This window comes from Oreochromis niloticus, linkage group LG7 (assembly GCF_001858045.2).
Source record: "Oreochromis niloticus isolate F11D_XX linkage group LG7, O_niloticus_UMD_NMBU, whole genome shotgun sequence".
In the NCBI taxonomy this organism is placed as follows: Eukaryota; Metazoa; Chordata; class Actinopteri; order Cichliformes; family Cichlidae; genus Oreochromis; species Oreochromis niloticus.
The window spans coordinates 41,879,064-41,886,820 of NC_031972.2; the positions used below are offsets into that span (position 1 = coordinate 41,879,064).

At 40.0% G+C, this 7,757-nt stretch overlaps 1 long non-coding RNA gene across 1 annotated transcript; it reads right to left on the reverse strand.

The window, feature by feature from the left end:
- Positions 1-267: 267 nt before the first annotated feature.
- LOC102075962 (uncharacterized) lies at positions 268-4,074 on the reverse strand. The gene is made up of 2 exons (XR_002061879.2): positions 3,476-4,074; positions 268-1,282 (listed from the first exon to the last, which is right to left on the reverse strand). It is a non-coding gene; the product is annotated as an uncharacterized LOC102075962 (long non-coding RNA).
- Between the last annotated feature and the right edge of the window lie 3,683 nt (positions 4,075-7,757).

The window sequence follows — 7,757 nt, forward strand, 5'->3', positions numbered from 1 at the left end:
AACCCCCTGTGAGGAAGCACTGTGCGACAGTGGGGAGGAAAAACTCCCTTTAAACAGGAAGAAACCTGCAGATCAGACAGTGCGAGGACAGAGACAGGACAAAAAACACATGTCGGCAGAGAGTCAGAGAATGACAACTACTGATTAAATGCAGTGAGTTAAAAAAGGTGAGCGATGAAAAATAGCTCAGTGCATCAATGGAAGCCCCCAGCAGCCTACGCCGTGTACGTAAGCAAGAATTCTACTATAAAGGGTCTGTCTCCCAAATCCAAACTGGGAGCTAGTTCCACTGACAGCAAAGTGCTCTATTGGGGTGATATGGAACTATGAGGTCTTTAGGATAAGATTGAGGCTGATTAGTCAATTTTTATTCCTAATCCGATGAGTTTATTTTTTTAAAACAATTTTTATTTATTTATGCACAGTAATGAACTATATCTTGCTGAATGTTTCAAAGATATTACATATAGAAACTGGATGTCACCGAATAAATATTCACCTGTAGCCTAAAGGTGGATGCTGCTGGGGGTTGAGAAACAGCAGGCACCAAGGCATGCCTGTGTTTAGGAACAGCCAACATGATAAATGCAGTGAGCCTATACAAATTACTTCTGGCTTTCATCAGTCAAGCAACATTCAAGGATGCTTTTGTCATGATGCTGCTGCAATTTAAGGAGCAGATTCAGCCAATAAAACTTTAAAACACTTATCTACCAAACGAATGGAATGAATGACACACAGGTGAGCAACTGGGCAGGAACTATTTCAGACAGGAGGAAGACGGGTCTGCAGAGGGAGACCGGTTATTGGTGAGGGGGACACATTAGCAACTCCAGCTGAAAAAGGAGTTAAGAAGCTCAGAGGCCTTACTTGTTAGCACTGTAATCTGAAGCTAAGAAAAGGTAACCGGTGGCTGGGATCTAGAGAAGATGAAAGAAGTTCAGCGAGATTGGGCAGGCAGGTCATTAACAGGTATGTCCTTGTTTCCACAGTGACTGAATGTGATCTCCTGACTCCACAAAGGAACACAAGTGAGATCTCCAGGGAACTGACACCAAACAGGGAACTAGAAAACAGACAAAGAAAGAGGATTACTGAGCAAAAAGCACAAAAACAAGAACTAAACTCGTTGAACCAATTTTGAACTGTAATGGAAGCAAAGAGTAACAGCCACAGTTGGTTGTTAAATACTCCGTCTTAATGAGGTTATGTGCTGCAGGTGGATGAGTGCAAAGGGCAGCCCTGCCCATAGGCGGAGACACAGGTATGCACACCTCTCCACCTGAGAGAACAGAAGAGAGTAATCAGAGAAAAACCCCAGAGCCTGCCCAGACACTGACAGGTTTTTGATTTCTTCTTCATTAGCGATAAAAAGGCCACCACGCTGCTTGAAATGTGTTTCTAACGGCACTTTTTTTTCGCCCCCTTCTTCATTGCGTACTTAATGGATATCTGCTGTTGGCAACATTTCTGTGACTTTTACTTCCATCTTCTATGTGTTCGGTCCTCACAGAATAAAGACATACCCGAGTGATTTGTACATGGGTGTAATTAAGATGCGGGGCTGTGATAAGAAATCTCTCAGAAAGTTTACAAAATGAGGAAACATGAAATGATAATGTTTAATTTATGTCGGCGCCTTTCAACATTTAATGATGTCCTCTGATGTTCTTTAGGGAGGAAACACACATATTTCAATGCAAATGAGAAGGCAACACAAACAAATATGCTAGTCTCCTGGATCACCACATATCACACAGAACCAGACGCTCAGATTATGCCAGCGTCTGAACAAATATGCCCTTGTCTTCTTTATTCATGGCTCCTTTTTTTTTTTTTTTTTGTTTAGTTTGTTGCCTTGTTTGTTTGTGCAAAGAGAATTATTCTGTTCCAGCAGTTATCCCGCTCATATTGTCAGATACTGGCCAGTTCACTGCTCAAACAGAACGAGTCTGCTGGCGGAGGCTTAGAAAGAAGTGTTTTAATTCAAATAAAATGAGACTAATGTGCAATAAATTTTCTACAACAACAAGGGAAATTAAGCACCTCTATTTGGCATGAAAAGGTGTGATAGGAGGGAAGATTAGCTTAACTGGTTCAATGACACACTGTTCTCCACAGGGGAATCAGTGCTGTTAAATCTTTTTGGTGACTGGCTGTGATTAGGTGATGTCTGATAAGTAACTGCTGATGGGTTTTTGCATTTGTTAATGAGAACACTACAGAACTTTCAGCTGAGGTTTTGGTGTTATCTAAACAATCTAACGCATTCAATTTTTAACCCCAAGTCAGCCTGATAACCCTGTTTTATGTTCTTATCTTTTAGGAGTCACATGTAAACGCCTCCCGGTTAATATACTCTGTCGGCAAAAGAAAAACATATATTTCTGCAGAGCTGCAGAATATTCACCTACAGACAGAATAGCAAATACATGATTTTGTTGTTGTTGTTCTTTGTGGGTTTTCTGTTGTTTGCCTGGGAAAGAAGACTTTCAGCACTGTACCTGCCAGAATAATGGAAGGCAAAATAATGGATTCCAGTGGGAGTCTGAGGAATGATGTGTTGAATGCTGTAGATCATCACTGGCAAGGCCACAAAGGGCTTGTTATGCTCGTGCCGTATAAATAAAGTTTGAGTTGTATGAGTTCAGTCATTATTTTCTGTCACTCAAACCCCAGGCACACCTAATTGCAGCATAAACAAAAGACAATTTAAGGCTGAATCACTAAAATGCTGTTTTTAGGGCTTCGTAGCAATCAGTGACACAAATTGGGAGCTATATTAAACGTAAAAAAATGAGTAATTCTCTAAAACGTGTATTCCAAGTCTCACTAACTCAAAGTAAGGTGTGTTGCACATTATTAAATATTCATGTCACTTCGACTTAATGTGAGGCTCAGTTTTGAAATCCAGTTTTACGACCTTAAAATTCCACCAATCAGTATTATGAGTGTTTTGGGTTTTTACTCAATAAAACTTCACGTATTAAACACATTACTTGTTGCGTTTCTTAAAAGTGACGCAATGTATTACTTAATTACTCCCAGAGATAGTAACTTGTTATACTATTCGTTATATTAGTTTAGCATTACTCCATAACATGATGTGAAATTCACTGTCACTTTGTTTACATATGAGCACAAAGCAAAGTCGAGAGACTCAAAAGCGATCGGAACATTGAGTCTACTCTAGAAATATGTACAGATAGAAATGGAGGCTACAATGTTACCAGCCTGACTGCTCGCAGTTAGGAGTTAAAGAGTAGTATTTTTTTGGGGGGGGGGTGTTTGCTTGTTTTGTTTTCATGGAATATGAAATCTTACATAACACATATAACTATACAACATATCTACAATTAAATATGTGTTAGCAAACAACTAGCAAGCTTGGTTAGCAAGTTTCATAAACCGTAGCCAACAGTGACGCATACTTGCTAACTGGCGCTACGTAATACAACACTAGAATTTTACTCACCAAAGCTCAAGTACAAACTTATTAGGTAGCCTGTACTGAACTGTACAGAAAGCCATGTTATTTGTCAGATAGTTTCATTAAAAAGGACCAACAGCACAGACATGATGGACAGTTCCGTGGCTCTAATTAGCAAAGGTGAGGCCTAACATCCACCCGCCTGCTACAGCTGTCTATGTGTCTGGACACCTGTCAGTCATTGAGGTCTAATCCCTAACTCCAGAGTCCAGACGGATGACTTATTATAAAAAAAAACTTCCTCTAATGTTGTTATGAAGAAGGAACCTTAAGGAAGGTGGCACAGCAAAAGGTTACTGTAGCACACACCATCTGTCTTGTAATGTAATTATTGCATTGTCAGCCAATGACTTTATTTCTCTGCTGTTTCTTCAGATTGTGGTGTGATGCCTTGCTTTTTGAGATCTTTTCATTTGCTTCATTTGTCAGTCAGGCTCTATGTAAGTGATTTGTTGAGTCAACATATCTGGCAGTACTCCCAACTCAGCTGTCCAAAGAAATGTGGTTAATCACAGTTAATTCATGAGGGGAAATTGCTTTTTTAACACAGGGTCATGTTTGGATTGGTCCCCCACACCCCCTTAATAACTGAAATAATCATTTAAAAACTGCATTTTGTATTTCTTCTTTGGTTACTTTGTTTAATATCAATTTTTTTTTTGATAATTGGAAACATTTAACAGCGACAAATATGTAAAAAATCAAGAAGGGGGCAGATATTTTTTTCACAGCAGTGTAGTTATCAATCTGCACACAAAGTGCATTCAGTATGTGGCTGCCCTCATGATGGGCAATGAATGTGAATCATCACATCGAAATATTCGTCTCCATGTGCTGTGATGCATGGAGCCTTGCTGGGCAGCCAATCAGTGCTGGATGTTGTTTGCATTAATTGCTCGTTATGATGGGTCATTCTTCGGTTAATGAGACTCGCTGCACTATTGTATTTTCTTTTGCGTTTTCAATTAATCATCTGATAGTTTGGGAAGTGGTGTTATCTGTTGCTCTCTTGTTATCAGAACACTGGGTCAATAGATTTGTCATACTGCAAAGCACAGCACATTTCTCCAAAACAAAAGCCCTGTCAAAACATTTACTGGACTCATTGTACCTAACTTTGTCAGAGGAATGTAAACTATATATACAACAGCAGGCTGCTGCTCATGAGTTGTGACATGTTAGCCTCTATATTTCAAAGAGAGGATGAGATTGTTTGCTCAGAAACAATGGTGATTACCCCTGACACTTTTCGTCAACACCTGATTTTCATGTCACCGCTCTCTCCTCCGTAGTGGTGGCTCTCTCTTGCCCTCCTGCGTTCACCTGTGTTGACGTAACGTGGCAGCCCGCCAGCAATGTGTGCAGAGCGCTGCAGAGAGACCTCCAGCTTCAAATAAGAGAACAGAAAGCTGAGTTCATGCTGAGCCCGAGCGTAAAAAAATAAGGAGTACTGTGTAGCGAGAAATGGCAGCAGGAGACATGACAAAGGTTGACAGCGCTGAAAGGAGACAAAGGCTCTGTCAGTGTCAACGCTGAGCCCCGCTGCTAAGTCAAGGTGGTGTTACCTTTGTAGGTATTAACGTGAGCTTTAAGGACTGATGTAAGGTCTTTCCGACGTCTTGTTTGAGGAAAAGGTCAGGAGGTCACGGTGTGCTAAAGAAAAATAAACAAACACAGAAAAAAAGAAAAAAAAATCGTCATGCTTTTAACCTGAGCATATGTATTAAGAGCTGTGTGGTTATATGGTTATGATGAATTTCATAACCATCTTACGATGTCCAAATTAGGATTGGATCATAGTCCTAAAATATCTTTCACAATATGATAAAAACACAAGGTAGAGCATAAGCAAAAATTAGCATTAAAAGCAAAAAACAAACAAACAAACAAAAAACAAAACAAAAACACTTGCTGAAAACAAAGAGTTGATTTGGGGGAATCTATTAGCCAGTCATATTATTCTGCTGAAGCATGGTAACAGTACAAGTTCACAACAATATCAGCTGTATGGCTACAGGCGTAGATACTCTTTGGCCTAGTTAATATGTAGCTAAGTGCATGTATTATTTTTCTTGGTTCACTCTTTTCATACTGTGAATTATCATTTAGCATTTGCTTAGTGTTTATTACATATGAGCCAGGCAGGTTGAACATGTTGTCACTGTGGACTTGAGCTGGAGCCTTAATGTTGTGCACATATGTGATGTAGGAGAAGAAATTAGTGGAGAGAAAAACAAACCAACTTTTTAACCTTATTTTTAGGCAAAGTCACCAAAGCTTTCAGGTGGGTTTCTATCAGATTTGACTGATCATTCTATACATGGAGTTTTTATTTCTCACTGATATTAATGTTTACTCTCCTTTACCCTTTAATAGGGGCATCAAAATAACTATCCAGAGGTATTACCCAGATGACTTCCAAGGCGCAAGAGTTTCTGTTAGAGGGAGTCTGGTATAATGTAAAAGCATCAGTATTTATTTGCAACACCAATACCACAGATACGGTGTGAAATACACTGTGATGAGTGGTGTGCCCGGCAGTCTATCCACTTTAAGAAAATAGCATTGTCCTTGATCTGATAAGTGAATGACTCTGTTGCAAGTGTGCAAGATGTAACGTGAGTTGCATGCTAAGAGGGCAGCCAGATTCGGTAGAACAGTTAGTTTTGTACACCATGTTTGTTGCTCCATAAAAGGAAACATGGACCCAATTCATTGTATTAAGTCCTTATCACGGCACAGTTGACCTGGACAGTGAAGGCTGGTTACCAGCTACAACAATTTTCCTAACTGTTTATCCAGTTGGATTGGAGCCAATGGAGAAATGGACAACCACAAACTCTAAACAAATATATAGTCCTCTAAACCGGATCAGTTTAAAATCATCAATTTTTTTGTGACTTTTTGTGACTTTGTGACACTGTCTTAGAACATCTGGGTACTGTGGTGGTCCTGAGAGGTCAAACGCAACTTAACAAATCACCAGCAAATAGAAGAAGATTGTAAAATCACATTAAACACGACAGAAGTAGAATAAATCAGAATCTCACAACAAACAACAAAAGTGTTATTGGGGGGACAATAACCTGATGGAATAGCTGCAGAAGGGACTAAACCCAAAACATGCAAAAAATCACACTGAAGCAGACTTAAAAGACGAGGAGGACTTGTTAGGGAGAAACAGGTTCAAGATAATGTGTGTTTTAATCACATGATTCATATAATGCTGTAGATACATGTTTGCTCTTAGCTGTTTAGTGTTAGCTTATCACTTCTTTGGCTGGCCCGTCATGTTATTGCCTCTCCAAAAACACTTCTGCTGTGTTTTGTGAGTTTTTTTGTGAATTTTTGCAGCTTTTTTTCTATTTCCTTTGTGCTGTGGGGCGATCGTGGCTCAAGAGTTGGGAGTTCGCCTTGTAATCGGAAGGTTACCGGTTCGAGCCCCGGCTCGGACAGTCTCGGTCGTTGTGTCCTTGGGCAAGACACTTCACCCGTTGCCTACTGGTGGTGGTCAGAGGGCCCGGTGGCGCCAGTGTCCGGCAGCCTCGCCTCTGTCAGTGCGCCCCAGGGTGGCTGTGGCTACAACGTAGCTTGCCATCACCAGTGTGTGAATGTGTGTGTGAATGGGTGAATGACTGGATATGTAGAGCGCTTTGGGGTCCTTAGGGACTAGTAAGGCGCTGTATAAATACAGGCCATTTACCATTTGTATTCAATTTCTGTTGTGTTTTGTGAGTTTGTGCTGTGTTTTTCTATTTGATAGTGTTTTCTGAAATTGTAGAATGTTTGACCTCTGATCTAAAATACACATCAAAGGTAACCTGCAATATAAACCAATATTAGATTTTCATTCACTTCCAAAGGATTGGATGAATATGAATCAGTATCTCACTATTTCACCCATCCATGGGATAAGCAAGCATTAATTTGACTGCATTGCTATAATGCAACCTATAAGTCAAATACTGTCTGGTGACTGACTGGTTGGTGACTCGTATTTACTCTGTTTGTTTTCCCAGCCGAGTCAGAGCAAGGATTTAGGATGCTATAGTTGGTACTTCTAAGGAGCAATTGTTCAAAGTGCTTCCATCAAATTCTGATTAATTTTCAGCTTGCCTTGGCACCTGGTGTTTATTTACTGACTATACTATATAGTCTATATAGTATATGTAATTCTGAAGTACTGCAGTTTCATTGTAGTCAGTGGATATATGACACGTACCTTCCTTGACCTCGGTGGTTCCATCACATCTGTGAGTTGTTGAGA